This window comes from Ranitomeya variabilis, chromosome 2, assembly GCF_051348905.1.
Source record: "Ranitomeya variabilis isolate aRanVar5 chromosome 2, aRanVar5.hap1, whole genome shotgun sequence".
Taxonomy (NCBI): Eukaryota; Metazoa; Chordata; class Amphibia; order Anura; family Dendrobatidae; genus Ranitomeya; species Ranitomeya variabilis.
The window spans coordinates 993778908-993797288 of record NC_135233.1 but is presented as its reverse complement, the minus strand read 5'-3'; the positions used below and the strand labels follow the sequence as shown (position 1 = coordinate 993797288).

Genomic DNA, 18381 nt, shown 5'->3' with positions numbered 1-18381 from the left:
CTGTCAGGTATATATTATTGTAGATATAGACTGTACGGGCTCCTGTCAGGTATATATTATTGTAGATACAGACTGTACGGGCTCCTGTCAGGTATATATTATTGTAGATATAGACTGTACGGGCTCCTGTCAGGTATATATTATTGTAGATACAGACTACGGGCTTCTGTCAGATATATATTATTGTAGATATAGACTGTACCTACTCCTGTCAGATATATATTATTGTAGATACAGACTGTACAGGCTCCTGTCAGGTATATATTATTGTAGATACAGACTGTACGGGCTCCTGTCAGGTATATATTATTGTAGATATAGAGTGTATGGGCTCCTTCCTGGTTCCCTGACTGCAGTCCATACACTCTAGCCGGCTCATTACTGAAGATGCTAGAGTGTATGGGCTCCTTCCTGGTATATATTATTGTAGATATAGACTGTACAGGCTCCTGTCAGGTATATATTATTGTAGATACAGACTGTACAGGCTCCTGTCAGGTATATATTATTGTAGATATAGACTGTACGGGCTCCTGTCAGGTATAGATTATTGTAGATATAGACTGTACGGGCTCCTGTCAGGTATATATTACTGTAGATATACTGTAGACTGTACGGGCTCCTGTCAGGTATATATAAGCGATGATATCAGAATGTATGGGCTCCTATCAGGTATATATATCATTGACGGTATCAGAATGTGTAGGCTCCTGTCAGGTGTATATTAGTGATAATATCAGAATGTATGGGCCTCTGTGAGGTATATATTACTGATGATATCAGAATGTGTGGGCTCCTGTCAGGTATATATTAGTGATGATATCAGAATGTATGGGCCCCTGTCAGGTATATATTAGTTATGATATCAGAATGTATGGGCTCCTGTCAGGTATATATTACTGATGACATCAGAATGTATGGGCTCCTGTCAGGTATACACTCACTGGCCACTTTATTAGGTACACCATGCTAGTAACGGGTTGGACCCCCTTTTGCCTTCAGAACTGCCTCAATTCTTCGTGACATAGATTCAACAAGGTGCTGGAAGCATTCCTCAGAGATTTTGGTCCATATTGACATGATGGCATCACACAGTTGCCGCAGATTTGTCGGCTGCACATCCCTGATGCGAATCTCCCGTTCCACCACATCCCAAAGATTTCATGTTGTTTACGCCAAATTCTGACCCTACCATCCGAATGTCGCAGCAGAAATCGAGACTCATCAGACCAAGCAACGTTTTTCCAATCTTCTACTGTCCAATTTCGATGAGCTTGTGCAAATTGTAGCCTCAGTTTCCTGTTCTTAGCTGAAAGGAGTGGTACCCGGTGTGGTCTTCTGCTGCTGTAGCCCATCTGCCTCAAAGTTCGACGCACTGTGCGTTCAGAGATGCTCTTAGGCCTACCTTGGTTGTAACGGGTGGCAATTTGAGTCACTGTTGCCTTTCTATCAGCTCGAACCAGTCTGCCCATTCTCCTCTGACCTCTGGCATCAACAAGGCATTTCCGCCCACAGAACTGCCGCTCACTGGATTTTTTTTCTTTTTCGGACCATTCTCTGTAAACCCTAGAGATGGTTGTGCGTGAAAATCCCAGTAGATCAGCAGTTTCTGAAATACTCAGACCAGCCCTTCTGGCACCAACAACCATGCCACGTTCAAAGGCACTCAAATCACCTTTCTTCCCCATACTGGTGCTCGGTTTGAACTGCAGGAGATTGTCTTGACCATGTCTACATGCCTAAATGCACTGAGTTGCCGCCATGTGATTGGCTGATTAGAAATTAAGTGTTAACAAGAAGTTGGACAGGTGTACCTAATAAAGTGGCCAGTGAGTGTATATATATATATATATATATATATATATATATATATATACATACATACATACACACACACACACACACACACACACACATACATACACACACATACATACATACACAGACAGTACAGACCAAATGTTTAGACACACCTCATTTAAAGATTTTTCTGTATTTTTATGACTATGAAAACTGTACATTCACACTGAAGGCATCAAAACTATGTGGAATTATATACTTAATAAAAGTGTAAGGCAACTGAAAATATCTTATATTCTAGGTTTTTCAAAGTAGCCACCTTTTGCTTTGATGACTGCTTTGCACACTCTTGGCATTCTCTTGATGAGCTTCAAGAGGTAGTCACTGGGAATGGTCTTCCAACAATCTTAAAGGAGTTCCCAGAGATGCTTAGCACTTGTTGGCCCTTTTTGCCTTCACTCTGCGGTCCAGCTCACCCCAAACCATCTCGATTGGGTTCAGGTCTGGTGACTGTGGAGGCCAGGTCATCTGGCATAGCACCCCATCACTCTCCTTCTTGGTCAAATAGCCCTTACACAGCCTGGAGGTGTGTTTGGGGTCATTGTCCTGTTGAAAAATAAACGATGGTCCAACTAAAAGCAAACCGGATGGTATAGCATGTCGCTGCAAGATGCTGTGGTAGCCATGCTGGTTCAGTATGCCTTCAATTTTGAATAAATCCCCAACAGTGTCACCAGCAAAGCACCCCCACACCATCACACCTCCTCCTCCATGCTTCACGGTGGAAACCAGGCATTTAGAGTCCATCCGTTTAGAGTCCATCCGTTCACCTTTTCTGTGTGCGACGTGTGGCAATCCGTCCCAATGTGTTGCTAATGAAAGTCTATGGAGAAAAAATGCATCATGAAGGCAACTTTGCAGGATGCGTTTTTTCTCCAAAACGACGCATTGAGACGTACAGCAAGCGACGTTAGTGTGAAAGTAGCCTTAACGGAGGAAGAAGGCTGCCGTCCGCAGCCCTGCCGAACGCTGGTGTGAAACCAGCCTACGGCTGTTATTATAGCACCTTCCATGTGTTAAGGTACCTTCACACTAAACGATATCGCTAGCGATCCGTGACTTTGCAGCGTCCTGGCTAGCGATATTTGACACGCAGCAGCGATCAGGATCCTGCTGTGATATCGCTGGTCGTTGAACAAAGTTCAGAACTTTATTTGGTCGTCAGACCGGCGTGTATCGTCGTGTTTGACACCAAAAGCAACGATACCAGCGTTGTTTTACGCAGGGCCGCGCTTAGTAACCCGATGTTTACCCTGGTTACCAGTGTAAAATGCAAAAAAACAAACAGTACATACTCACCTTCGCATCCCCCGGCGTCCGCTTCCCACACTGACTGAGCGCCGTAAAGTGAAAGTGAAAGTACAGCACAGCTCTGCTGTTAGGGCCGGCGCTCAGTCAGTGCTGGAAGCGGACGCCGGGGGACGCGAATGTAAGTATGTACTGTTTGGTTTTTTTACATTTTACGCTGGTAGCCAGGGTAAACATCAGGTTACTAAGCGCGGCCCTGCGCTTAGCAACCCGATGTTTACCCTGGTTAACCGGGGACCTCGGCATCGTTGGTCGCTGGAGAGCGGTCTGTGTGACAGCTCTCCAGCGATCAAACAGCGATGCTGCAGCGATCGGCATCGTTGTCGCTATCGCTGCAGCGTCGCTTAATGTGAAGGTACCTTAACACAGATACATCATGGGCTTGTCCTGCCCTGCGCATGAAATGAAAGGCAAAAATACAATGTGGAGACTTCATCAGAGCAATGTTTTATTTACATTCAGAACTGGTTTAAGAGGAACAAATTACCATTTCCCACAGAAATCTCAGACTTTTACTTATAGAAATACTGGATAAATATCATTTTACCATTAGATATAGAAACATTTCCAATTTTATAAAACTGCATTTTTTTGCATTGAATAACTTTATGCCTTTGCTTGTTTCATTTTATGCATTTCTAAAGTATTGTAAAACTGTAGTATGCTGTTGGTGCATGCGGGCTGGACTGTCGGTTTGGTATGTGGCTCTGTTCCCCCCAGGCCTGCCTCCGATGTCTGAGGTTTCGGTGTCCCAGACCAGAGATCATAATACCGGCCTTGAATTGTGAAGGACACGGCAGCCGACCCTGAGAAACATCCAAGGTGGGAACGCCCCATCATGTCGAAGAGAGTCTGCTAGATCCAGGCCTAGCAGACCAGTGCTGGTGGGTTCATGGATGCCAGGAGGGGGTTGGCCTAAAGGCCCCGTCTCACATAGCGATTTACCAAAGATCACGACCAGCGATACGACCTGGCCGTGATCGTTGGTAAGTCGTTGTGTGGTCGCTGGGGAGCTGTCACACAGACCGCTCTCTCCAGCGACCAACGATCAGGGGAACGACTTCGGCATTGTTGAAACTGTCTTCAATGATGCCGAAGTCCCCCTGCAGCACCGCCGTACAGTGAGAGCAGAGCGCAGCGGTGACGTCACTGCTGTGCTGTGCTCTCACTGTACGGCCGGCGCTCACAGTCAGAGCAGGAAGCAGACGGCAAGGGACCTGACGGACATCAGATGGTGAGTATGTACTGTTTGTTTTTTTACATTTACGCTGGTAACCAGGGTAAACATCGGGTTACTAAGCGCGGCCCTGCGCTTAGTAACCCGATGTTTACCCTGGTTACCAGTGAAGACATCGCTGGATCGGTGTCACACACACCGATTCAGCGATGTCAGCGGGACCTCAACGACCAAAAAATGGTCCAGGCCATTCCGACACGACCAGCGATCTCACAGCAGGGGCCTGATCGCTGGTACGTGTCACACATAGCGAGATCGCTACTGAGGTCGCTGTTGCGTCACAAAACTTGTGACTCAGCAGCGATCTCGCTAGCGATCTCGCTATGTGAGACGGGGGCTTAAAGGAAGGTCTCGTCTTTTCCTGGCGGGTCGGAGAGTTGTCCCGTCGGTTTTTTGGACAGAACATTTCCAAGACAACCAAAATTGAACAGCAGATCTCTTGGGAGGCAGACTTTAGTACTCTGTTGCAGAAGCGAAGTACTCTTAAACTGATAGGTGCAGAGTACGACGCACTAGAAAGTTGGCGTGCATGATTGTTCAGGGCACTGGCGGTGTGGACCGGCCACCAGAGAAGTCCTAGACCGAAGCCTGGATATTTTAAGAGCAGGGTCACAGGAGCCTCTGGAAAACATGGAGGCTGCATGAATAGGAAGGTTTCCCCAGGAGACGTCCATATTGCTCAGGGGCAAACTAGGACATACTTGTCCTGTCCATTTTTTTTTTTTTTTTTTATTTAAAAGTAACCCCCTCACTGCCTGAAGATCACACATCATTCTTCACAGACCGATGATGAAGATGGGCATGGAATAACCTGGACGCAGACCTTTCGGCGGCTGGCACATAACGGATTAGTCTTCCCTCCCTACTCTATCTGGCTCTGGGGGGGCCGGAGGGTAGGGGGATTCATGGCATGGACCGTCCTCTGGGGAACCACAAACACTCTTGATGTGTTAGGGCCTTGCCTCGTAGACCACAGATGATACGGTAGTGACAATTCTAGGTGGGAGATTAGAGTGACAATTCCACTGTCGCCCTCAAAAGCCGTATCTGAAAAAAAAAGAAAAGAAAAAGGAAAATCGTTAATAAAAAAACCCCCCAAAACCTAAGTCAGAACTGGGCTGGGTGGTCCAGACCCATGTCTGCCTCCTACTGACATTAAGCTAAAAAGGATTAGCTTCGTGCCAGTTGGTGGTGTGGCCTACTCTACAGGGAAATACCTCAAAAATTTTTTTGCATAGCATAAGCAGCATACACTCATTTTTTTTGTGTACCCCAATGAAGCATTAGCCCCCCCACATCAACCAGATGGCCACACAGCATAAACTCGCTCCCCCAGTCAGAAACCTCCACCTCACATTAACCAGCGGGCCACACAGCATAACCTCGCTCCCCCAGTCAGAAACATCCACCTCACATTAACCAGCGGACCCCACAGGATAAATCCAAAGCCCACCAGACATTCCCTCCCCTCAAGCGTAAATCCAAATATGACGCCCCCTGCCCCAACCATAAATCCCATCAGACACCCCCTCCAATCGAACGCCACCCTAGCTTAAACTCTCATCGGACGTCCAACCCCCACAAACCCCCATCGGACGTACAACCCCCACCGGACGCGGAACCCCCCACCCAGCAGAAACCCCCAGATGCAGACCCCCCACCCCGCACAAACCCCCATCACACGTGGACCCCCCCCCACCCAGCACAAATCCCCATCGGACGTGGACCCCCCCACATTCAACGACAAGCAGGTCGCCTCCCCACATTCAACGACAAGCAGGTCGCCTCCCCACATTCAACGACAAGCAGGTCGCCTCCCCACATTCAACGACAAGCAGGTCGCCTCCCCACATTCAACGACAAGCAGGTCGCCTCCCCACAAGCAGGTCGCCCTCAAATCTGACCACAGGGGTCCCCCAAATAGCCTGCAGCAGGTCACCCCTCACATGCAGGTCGCCTCCCCACATCCCACCACAAGCAGGTCACCCCCACATCCCACCACAGGGGTCCCCCAATAGCTTGCAGCAGGTCTCCCCCCACATCCACCACAAGGGTCCCCCCCAATAGACAGCAGGTCACGCCCTCCCAAAACCCGACCACAAGCATGTCGCCCTCAAACCCCACCACCAGGGTCTCCCCAATAGCCAGCAGCAGGTCGCCCCCACTAAAAGGGGTCCACCCCGTAAGCAGCACGTCACCTCCAAACCCCATCACAGGGATCCCCCACAATAGCCAGCAGCAGCAGAGCACCCCAAAATCCTACCACAGGGGTCCCCCACAATAGCCGGCAGCAGCAGAGCCCCCCAAAACCCCACCACAGGGGTCCCCCACAATAGCCAGCAGCAGCGGAGCCCCCCAAAACCACACCGCAGCGGTCCCCCACAATAGCCAGCAGCAGCGGAGCCCCCCAAAATCCCACCGCAGGGGTCCCCCACAATAGCCAGCAGCAGCGGAGCCCCCCAAAACCCCACCACAGGGGTCCCCCACAATAGCCAGCAGCAGCGGAGCCCCCCAAAACCCCACCACCGGGGTCCCCCACAATAGCCAGCAGCAGCGGAGCCCCCCAAAACTACACCGCAGCGGTCCCCCACAATAGCGAGCAGCAGCGGAGCCCCCCAAAATCCCACCGCAGGGGTCCCCCACAATAGCCAGCAGCAGCGGAGCCCACCAAAATCCCACCACAGGGGTCCCCCACAATAGCCAGCAGCAGCGGAGCCCCCCAAAACTACACCGCAGCGGTCCCCCACAGTAGCCAGCAGCAGCGGAGCCCCCCAAAATCCCACCGCAGGGATCCCCACAATAGCCAGCAGCAGCAGAGCCCCCCAAAACCCTACCACAGGGGTCCCCCACAATAGCCAGCAGCAGCGGAGCCCCCCAAAACCCCACCACCGGGGTCCCCCACAATAGCCAGCAGCAGCGGAGCCCCCCAAAACTACACCACAGCGGTCCCCCACGATAGCGAGCAGCAGCGGAGCCCCCCAAAATCCCACCGCAGGGGTCCCCCACAATAGCCAGCAGCAGCGGAGCCCACCAAAATCCCACCACAGGGGTCCCCCACAATAGCCAGCAGCAGCGGAGCCCACCAAAATCCCACCGCAGGGATCCCCCACAGTAGCCAGCAGCAGCGGAGCCCCCCAAAATCCCACCGCAGGGGTCCCCCACAATAGCCAGCAGCAGCGGAGCCCCCCCAAATCCCACCGCTGGGATCCCCCACAATAGCCAGCAGCAGCAGAGCCCCCCAAAATCCTACCACAGGGGTCCCCCACAATAGCCAGCAGCAGCGGAGCCCCCCAAAACCCCACCACCGGGGTCCCCCACAATAGCCAGCAGCAGCGGAGCCCCCCAAAACTACACCGCAGCGGTCCCCCACGATAGCGAGCAGCAGCGGAGCCCCCCAAAATCCCACCGCAGGGGTCCCCCACAATAGCCAGCAGCAGCGGAGCCCCCCCAAATCCCACCGCTGGGATCCCCCACAATAGCCAGCAGCAGCAGAGCCCCCCAAAATCCTACCACAGGGGTCCCCCACAATAGCCAGCAGCAGCGGAGCCCCCCAAAACCCCACCACCGGGGTCCCCCACAATAGCCAGCAGCAGCGGAGCCCCCCAAAACTACACCGCAGCGGTCCCCCACGATAGCGAGCAGCAGCGGAGCCCCCCAAAATCCCACCGCAGGGGTCCCCCACAATAGCCAGCAGCAGCGGAGCCCCCCAAAATCTCACCACAGGGGTCCCCCACAATAGCCAGCAGCAGCGGAGCCCACCAAAATCCCACCACAGGGGTCCCCCACAATAGCCAGCAGCAGCGGAGCCCACCAAAATCCCACCGCAGGGATCCCCCACAGTAGCCAGCAGCAGCGGAGCCCCCCAAAATCTCACCACAGGGGTCCCCCACAATAGCCAGCAGCAGCGGAGCCCCAAAATCCCACCGCAGGGGTCCCCCACAATAGCCAGCAGCAGCAGAGACCCCCAAAATAGCCAGCAGCAGCGGAGGCCCCCCACAATAGCCAGCAGCAGCGGAGGCCCCCCACAATAGCCAGCAGCAGCGGAGCCCCCCAAAATCCCACCACGGGTCACTCCCCACACAGACAAGTAGGTCGACCACCACAGGGCCTCCCCCCAATAGCGAATAGCGATCGGCAAGTAGCATTTTTCACCCTGAAACCACTGACCTCCATGGCGTCCACAAGCTGTCATGCTGCTTTCCTTTGCCGCCTTGGAGAACACGCCCCCTCCCGATAGGACACGCCCCCGGAAATGACGTCACACCTGGAAGGAGCCCATACACTCTAGCATCTACCCTCATTAAACACGCTCCCCACCCACTCCCCTCATAAAACACGTCCCCTCCATCCCATCCCCTCATTAAACCGCGCCACCCCTCCTGTTATTAAACACGCCCCACCCCGCACCTCTTTAAACACGCCAATCCTGCTCATTATGCAGAAACACTAATCAGAAAAAAAAAACTACATTTTGCACTGAGTCACTCCCCAGAAGGCTGTGTAGACTGGCGCTGCTGGAAGGAGCCTCACAGGAGCCGCCAATCTAGACGCACCCTAACTGCTAATGCGGGGCAAGGCTGACAGCGCGCCCTCCACTGTAGGCCGCAGAGCCACGGTTGCCTGGTAACAGACGCTGCTCCCCAGGTATGATGTCATTTCAGGGGGCGTGTCATACCCGGGGGGCGTGTTCTGTCTTAGCAAAGTCAGGACCTGGAGGGAGGAGCCCATAGTCTCGCTAGTCGTTACAACCGGACCGGAGGCTCCGAGGCTGTGGCTGCACATGAGGCAGCGGCTGCGGAGCGGCGTGATGCTGGACATCTGCCGGCACTGTCCGCTGCTCTGCTTCCTCCTCATTGTCCGCCGTCCTGCTCCTCGGTGAACGCGCCCCGGTGTCCGGCTTCCGTCTGTGCTGTGCTGCTCTATGTGTGTGTGCGCTCCATGTGTGGTGCTGAGTGATGCAGCATATGCCGGGGTGTGTATATATATCTATATATCGGAGTGAGCAGACAGCCAGTATACACAGAGGAACAAAGGACATTAGGGGGTCTCCTGGGACCCCTGTATCTCCTCATAAGTCCCCCGCCAGCACCGAATAAACCCAACTGCGAAAGGCAGGAAGAAGCCCCTAACATCGGCCAGTCCTCTACATGCCCCACACCGACATGATGCTGCAAGGGGGCCCATAGTGTTCCCACCACACGGCAATACCGATCTCATGGTCCCCACAGTGCCCACCCCACACTACAGTGCTGCCACGGTGCCCACACCCCCACACACACACAACCCCCCCCCCCCCCAAACACACACATACCATAATGCCCCCACAATGACCACCACACACACTATAATGCCCCCACAATGACCACCACACACACTATAATGCCCCACAGTGCCCACCACACACACTATAATGCCCCACAGTGCCCACCACACACACTATAATGCCCCACAGTGCCCACCACACACACACTATAATGCCCCCACAGTGCCCACCCCACACTACAGTGCTGCTACGGTGCCCACCCCACACACATACTATAATGCCCCACAGTGCCCACCCCACACAAATTCTATGATGCCCCCACAGTGCCCACCACACACACATACTATAATGCCCTCACAGTGCCCACAACACACACTATAATGCCCCACAGTGCCCACTACAAACTATAATGCCCCTATCGTGCCCACCCCACACACACTATAATGCCCCACAGTGCCCACCACCCACACACATATGAAAAAGTTTGGGCACCCCTAATCCCTAAGCCCTAATCTTAAGCTTAATGTTTTATAAAAATTGTGTTTTTTTTGCAACAGCTATTTCAGTTTCATATATCTAATAACTGTTGGACACAGTAATGCTTCTGCCTTGAAATGAGGTTTATTGTACTACCAGAAAATGTGCAATCTGCATTCAAACAAAATTTGACAGGTGCATGTTGGGCACCCTTATCATTTTCTTGTTTTAAATACTCCTACCTACTTTTTACTGACTTACTAAAGCACTTTTTTTGGTTTTGTAACCTCATTGAGCTTTGAACTTCATAGCCATGATTGTATGCAATCATGAGAAAAGCTACTTAACCCCTTCGCGACATGCGCCGTACTAGTACTGCGCTGCCGGCACTGCATTTGTGCCCCCCGCAGTACTAGTACGGCGCACCGATCACCGCGGTCTCGCGCTGAGCGCCGCGATGATCGGGTGTGGGTGTCAGCTGTATATGACAGCTGACACCCCGCAGCAATGCCCACGATCGGCGCTAGCGCCAATTGCGGGCATTTAACCCCTCTAATGCCGCTGTCAGTAGTGAAAGCGGCATAGAGGGGGATCGCGCAGGGACAGGGGCTCCCTGCGCTCTCCCACCGGAGCAACGCGATGAGATCACGTTGCTCCGGTGATCCGGAAGGAGTCCCCGGATCCAAGATGGCCGCGGGACTCCTTCCGGGTCATGAAATGACCTGGCTAGCCGGCGCCTGCTGAGAGCTGCTGAGAGCAGGTGCCGGAAAGCTTCCAAAACTTGCCTGTCAGATCGCTGATCTGACAGAGTGCTATGCACACTGTCAGATCAACGATCTGATCTAATACAGTGATGTCCCACCCTGGGACAATAGTAGAAAGTAAAAAAAAAAAAAATGGAATGTCTAAAAAATAAAATAAAAAAATCCCCAAATAAAGAAAAAAAAATTTCCCAGTAAATCCATTTATTTATGTAAATGAAAAAACACAATAAAAGTACACATATTTGGTATTGCCGCGTCCGTAACGACTCGCTCTATAAAACTATCCCACTAGTTAACCCCTTCAGTGAACACCGCAAAAAAAAAAAAAAAAAACCACCAAGGCAAAAAAGAACGCTTTATTATCATACAGGCGAACAAAAAGTGGAATAACGCAATCAAAAAGACGGATATAAATAACCATGGTACCGCTGAAAACGTCATCTTGTCCCGCAAAAAAAAGCCGCCATACAGGATCATCAGCAGAAAAATAAAAAAGTTATAGCTCTCAGAAGAAAGCGATGCAAAAACAATAATTTTTTTATATAAAATAGATTTTATTGTGTAAAAGCGCCAAAACATAAAAAAATTACGTAAATGAGGTATCGCTGTAATCGTACTGACCTGAAGAATAAAGCTGCTTTATCAATTTTACCACACGTGGAACGGTATAAACGCCTCCCCTAAAAGAATTTCAGGAATTGCTGGTTTTTGTTCATTCCGCCTCCCAAAAATCAGAATAAAAAGCGATCAAAAAATGTCATGTGCCCGAATATGGTACCAATAAAAACGTCAACTTGTCCCGCAAAAAACAAGATCTCACATGACTCTGTGGGCCAAAATATGAATAAATTATAGCTCTCAAAATGTGGTGATGCAAAAACTATTTTTTGCAATAAAAAGCGTCTTTTAGTGTGTGATGGCTGCCAACCATAAAAATCTGCCAAAAAAACGCTATAAAAGTAAATCAAACCCCCCTTCATCACCCCCTTAGTTAGGGAAAAATAATAAAATTTTTTAAAAAAATTTTATTTCCATTTTCCCATTAGGGTTAGGGCTGGGGTTAGGGCTAGAGTTAGGGTTAGGGTTGGGGTTAGGGCTAGGGTTAGGGTTGGGGTTAGGGTTGGGGTTAGGGTTTCAGTTAGAATTGGGGAGTTTCCACTATTTAGGCACATCAGGGGCTCTCCAAACGCGACATGGCGTCTGATCTCAATTCCAGCCAATTCTGCTTTGAAAAACGAAAACAGTGCTCCTTCCCTTCCGAGTTCTCCTGTGCGCCCAAACAGTGGTTCCCCCCAATATATGGGGTATCAGCGTACTCAGGACAAATTGGACAACAACTTTTGTGGTCCAATTTCTCCTGTTACCTTTGGGAAAATAAAAACGTGGGGGCTAAAATATCATTTTCGTGGAAAAAAAATATTTTTTATTTTCACGGCTCTGCATTATAAACTGTAGTGAAACACTTGTTGGTTCACAGTTCTCACATGAGATAAGTTCCTTGGGGGGTCTAGTTTCCAATATGGGGTCACTTGTGGGGGGTTTCTACTTTTTAGGTACATCAGGGGCTCTGCAAATGCAACATGACACCTGCAGACCAATCCATCTAAGTCTGCATTTCAAACGGCGCTCCTTCCCTTCCGAGCTCTGCCGTGCGCCCAAAAAGTGGTTCCCCCCCATGTATGGGATATCAGCGTACTCAGGACAAATTGGACAATAACTTTTGTGGTCCAATTTCTCCTGTTACCCTTGGGAAAAAAAAATTGCGGGCTGAAACATCATTTTGTGGAAAGAAAAAATGATTTTTTTATTTTCACAGCACTACATTCTAAACTTTAGTGAAACAATTGGGGGTTAAAAGTGCTCACCACACATCTAGATAAGTTCCTTAGGGGGTCTTCTTTCCAAAATGGGGTCCATTGTGGGGGGTTTCCACTGTTTAGGCACGTCAGGGGCTCTCCAAACGCGACATGGGTTCCGATCTCAATTCCAGCCAATTTTGCATTGAAAAGTCAAACGGCGCTCCTTCCCTTCCGAGCTCTGCCATGCGCTCAAACAGTGGTTTATCCCCATATATGAAGTATCAGCATACTCAGGACAAATTGCACAACAACTTTTGGGGTCCAATTTATCCTGTTACCCTTGGGAAAATAAAAAATTTAAGGCAAAAAGATCATTTTTTTTGAAAATTAATATGAAATTTCTTTTACGGCTCTACATTATAAACTTCTGTGAAGCACTTGAAGGTTCGAAGTGCTCACCACACATCTAGATTAGTTCCTTAGAGGGTCTACTTTCCAAAATGGTGTCATTTCTGGGGGTTTCCACTGTTTAGGCACGTCAGGGGCTCTCCAATCGCGACATGGGTTCCGATCTCAATTCCAGCAAATCTTGCATTGAAAAGTCAAATGGCGCTCCTTCCCTTCCGAGCTCTGCCATGTGCCCAATCAATGGTTTACTCCAACATGTGGGGTATCGGCGTACTCAGGACAAATTGTACAACGACTTTTGTGGTCCAATTTCTCCTGTTACCCTTGGTAAGATAAAACAAATTGGATCTGAAGTAAAAATTTTGTGAAAAAAAAGTTAAATGTTCAATTTTTTTTACACATTCCAAAAATTCCTGTGAAGCACCTGAAGGGTTAATAAACTTTTTGAATGTGGTTTTGAGTACCTTGAGGGGTGCAGTTTTTAGAATGGTGTCACTTTTGGGCATTTTCTGTCATATAGACCCCTCAAAGTCACTTCAAGTGTGAGGTGGTCCGTAAAAAAAATGGTTTTGCAAATTTTGTTGCAAAAATGAGAAATTGCTGGTCAACTTTTAACCCTTATAACTCCCTAACAAAAAAAAAATATGTTTCCAAAATTGTGCTGATGTAAAGCAGACATGTGGGAAATGTTGTTTATTAACTATATTATGTGATATAACTCTCTAAGGGCATAAAAACGAAAAGTTTGAAAATTGCTAAATTTTCATAATTTTCAACAAATTTTAGTTTTTTTCACAAATAAATGCAAGTCATATCGAAGAAGTTTAACCACTATCATGAAGTACGATATGTCACGAGAAAACAATGTCAGAATTACCAGGATCCGTTGAAGCGTTTCAGAGTTATGACCTCATAAAGTGACAGTGGTCAGAATTGTAAAAATTGGCCCTGTCACTTAAGTGAAAACAGGCTTCGGGTTGAAGGGGTTAAAGTGGCCACTTGCAAGTTGTTCTCCTGTTTGAATCTCCTCTGAAGAGTGGCATCATGGGCTCCTCAAAACAACTGTCAAATGATCTGAAAACAAAGATTATTCAACATAGTTGTTCAGGGGAAGGATACAAAAAGCTGTCTAAGAGATTTAACCTGTCAATTTCCACTGTGAGGAACATAGTAAGGAAATGGAAGAACACAGGTACAGTTCTTGTTAAGGCCAGAAGTGGCAGGCCAAGAAAAACATCAGAAAGGTAGAGAAGAAGAATGGTGAGATCAGTCAAGGACAATCCTCAGACCACCTCCAGAGAGCTGCAGCATCAACTTGCTGCAGATGGTGTCACTGTGCATCGGTCAACTATACAATGCACTTTGCACAAGGAGAAGCTGTATGGGAGAGTGATGCGAAAGAAGGCGTTTCTGCAAGCACGCCACAAACAGAGTCGGCTGAGGTATGCAAAAGCACATTTGGAGAAGCCAATTTCTTTTTGGAAGAAGGTCCTGTGGACTGATGAAACCAAGATTGAGTTGTTTGGTCATACAAAAGGGCGTTATGCATGGCGGCAAAAAAAACCACAGCATTTCAAGAAAAACACTTGCTACCCACAGTAAAATTTGGTGGAGGTTCCATCATGCTTTGGGGCTGTGTGGCCAATGCCGGCACCGGGAATCTTGTTAAAGTTGAGGGACACATGGATTCCTCTCAGTATCAGCAGATTCTTGACAATAATGTTCATGAATCAGTGACAAAGTTGAAGTTACGCAGGGGATGGATCTTTCAGCAAGACAATGATCCAAAACACCGCTCCAAATCTACTCAGGCATTCATGCAGAGGAACAATTACACTGTTCTGGAATGGCCATCCCAGTCCCCAGACCTGAATATCATTGAACATCTGTGGGATCATTTGAAGAGGGCTGTCCATGCCCGGCGACCATCAAGCTTAACTGAACTGGAATTGTTTTGTAAAGAGGAATGGTCAAAAATACCTTCATCCCGGATCCAGGAACTCATTAAAAGCTACAGGAAGCGACTAGAGGCTGTTATTTTTGCAAAAGGAGGATCTACTAAATATTAATGTCACTTTTCTGGTGAGGTGCCCATACTTATGCACCTGTCAAATTTTGTTTGAATGCAGATTGCACATTTTCTGTTAGTACAATAAACCTCATTTCAAGGCAGAAACATTACTGTGTCCAGCAGTTATTAGATATATGAAACTGAAATAGCTGTTGCAAAAAAAACAATTTTTATAAAACATTAAGCTTAAGATTAATAGGGGTGCCCAAACTTTTTCATATAACTGTACTATAATGCCCCTACTGTGCCCACCACACACATCTATATATATAATTGTCTAAGGGTTTTTCCGTCTGTCTGTCTGTCTGTCTGTCTTTCTGTCTGTCTGTCTGTCCTGGAAATCCCGCATCTCTGATTGGTCGAGGTCACCAGGCCTCGACCAATCAGCGACAGGCACAGCATGGCGACGATGATGTCATAATGGAAATCCCGCGTCTCTGATTGGTTGAGGCCGCCAGGCCTCGACCAATCAGCGACGGGCACAGTATCGACGTAGATGTCATAATGGTTGCCATGGCGACGATGATGTCATAAAGGTTGCCTCGACCAATCAGCGACGGGCACAGTCTGCCGCGAATCACATACTACGGGGACATGCATATTCTAGAATACCCGATGCTTTAGAATCGGGCCACAGTCTAGTATACTATAATGCCCCCACAGTACCCACCACACACACATACTATAATGCCCCCACAGTGCCCACCACACACACATACTATAATACCCCCACAGTGCCCACCCCACACACATACTATAATGACCACACAGTGCCCACAGCACACACATACTATAATGCCCCCACAGTGCCTGCCTCACACACATACTGTAATTCCCCCACAGTGCCCACTACACACACATACTATAATGCCCCCACAGTGCCTGCCCCACACTATAATTCCCCCACAGTGCCCACCACACACACATGGTATAATGCCCCCACAGTGCCTGCCCCACACACTATAATTCCCCCACAGTGCCCACCACACACATATAATATAATGCGCCCACAGTGCCCACCACACACATACTATAATTCCCCCACAATGCCCACCACACATACTATAATGCCCCCACAGTGCCCACCACACACATACTATAACGCCCTCAAAGTGCCCACCACACACATACTATAATTCCCCCACAGTGCCCACCGCACATACTATAATGCCCCCACAGTGCCCACCCCACACATATAATGCCTCCACAGTGCCCACCAAACAAATACTATAATGCCCCCACAGTGCCCACCAAACACATATAATATAATGCCCCCACAGTGCCCACCACACACATACTATAATGCCCCCACAGTGCCCACCACACACACTATAATGCCCCACCACACACACATACTATAATGCCCCCACAGTGCCCACCACACACACATACTATAATGCCCCCACAGTGCCCACAACACACACATACTATAATGCCCCCACAGTGCTTGCCCCACACACTATAATTCCCCCACAGTGCCCACCACACACACATACTATAATGCCCCAACAGTGCCTGACCCACACACTATAATTCCCCCACAGTGCCCACCACACACACATACTATAATGCCCCCACAGTGCCTGCCCCACACACTATAATTCCCCCACAGTGCCCACCACACACATATAATGCCCCCACAGTGTCCACCACACACACATACTATAATACCCCCACAATGCCCACCACACATACTATAATGCCCCCACAGTGCCCACCCCACACATATATAATGCCCCCACAGTGCCCACCACACACATACTATAATGCCCTCACAGTGCCCACCACACACATACTATAATTCCCCCACAGTGCCCACCGCACATACTATAATGCCCCCACAGTGCCCACCCCACACATATATAATGCCCTCACAGTGCCCACCACACACATACTATAATGCCCCACAGTGCCAACCACACACATATAGTATAATGCCCCCACAGTGCCCACCACACACACATACTATAATGCCCCCACAGTGCCCACCACACACACATACTATAATGCCCCCACAGTGCCCAACACACACACATACTATAATGCCCCCACAGTGCCCACAACACACACATACTATAATGCCCCCACAGTGCCTGCCCCACACACTATAATTCCCCCACAGTGCCCACCACACACACATACTATAATGCCCCCACAGTGCCTGCCCCACACACTATAATTCCCCCACAGTGCCCACCACACACACATACTATAATGCACCCACAGTGCCTGCCCCACACACTATAATTCCCCCACAGTGCCCACCACACACACATACTATAATGCCCCCACAGTGCCTGCCCCACACACTATAATTCCCCCACAGTGCCCACCACACACACATACTATAATTCCCCCACAATGCCCACCACACATACTATAATGCCCCCACAGTGCCCACCCCACACATATATAATGCCCCCACAGTGCCATCCACACACATACTATAATGCCCTCACAGTGCCCACCACACACACATACTATAATTCCCCCACAGTGCCCACCACACATACTATAATGCCCCCACAGTGCCCACCCCACACATATATAATGCCCTCACAGTGCCCACCACACACATACTATAATGCCCCCACAGTGCCCACCACACTCATATAATATAATGCCCCCACAGTGCCCACACACACATACTATAATTCCCCCACAGTGCCCACCCCACACATATAATATAATGCCCCCACAGTGCCCACCACACACACTATAATGCCCCCACAGTGCCCACCACACACACATACTATAATTCCCCCACAGTGCCCACCCCACACATATAATATAATGCCCCCACAGTGCCCACCACACACACTATAATGCCCCCACACTTGGAAACTGCCTTTTTTTTATGAAAAATTAGAATTTATGACAAAGTTATTACAAACAGAACTAAGGGTGTGTGCACCTAACCTCTTTATCAGGGAGATTCTGCCTGAAACACCTTCTAAAAAACTACTGCAATAAAGAACCTATGTCCTGACTGCAGTGTCATAATGACGTGCTGTCCCTGTGTTCAGCATTTCTGAGCTTTCTGCTTTGCCAGGCCCAGAAGGCCTTGAAGTGACCTGACCAGTGTGTCCGTTTTTACCATCAGTCTTTCATCAGTGTTTTTTCTGGATGGATAAATGAATAGATTGCAAAACTTCTCCTATACTTCGCATTGTTACACAGGGGTGCCATCCGTG

General features: G+C 49.1%; 1 long non-coding RNA gene across 1 annotated transcript; it reads right to left on the bottom strand.

Annotated features, from left to right (window-relative positions):
- Window positions 1–3603: 3603 nt before the first annotated feature.
- On the bottom strand, window positions 3604–8655 carry LOC143808437 (uncharacterized). The gene is made up of 2 exons (XR_013221954.1): window positions 8573–8655; window positions 3604–5452 (listed from the first exon to the last, which is right to left on the bottom strand). It is a non-coding gene; the product is annotated as an uncharacterized LOC143808437 (long non-coding RNA).
- Window positions 8656–18381: the final 9726 nt, after the last annotated feature.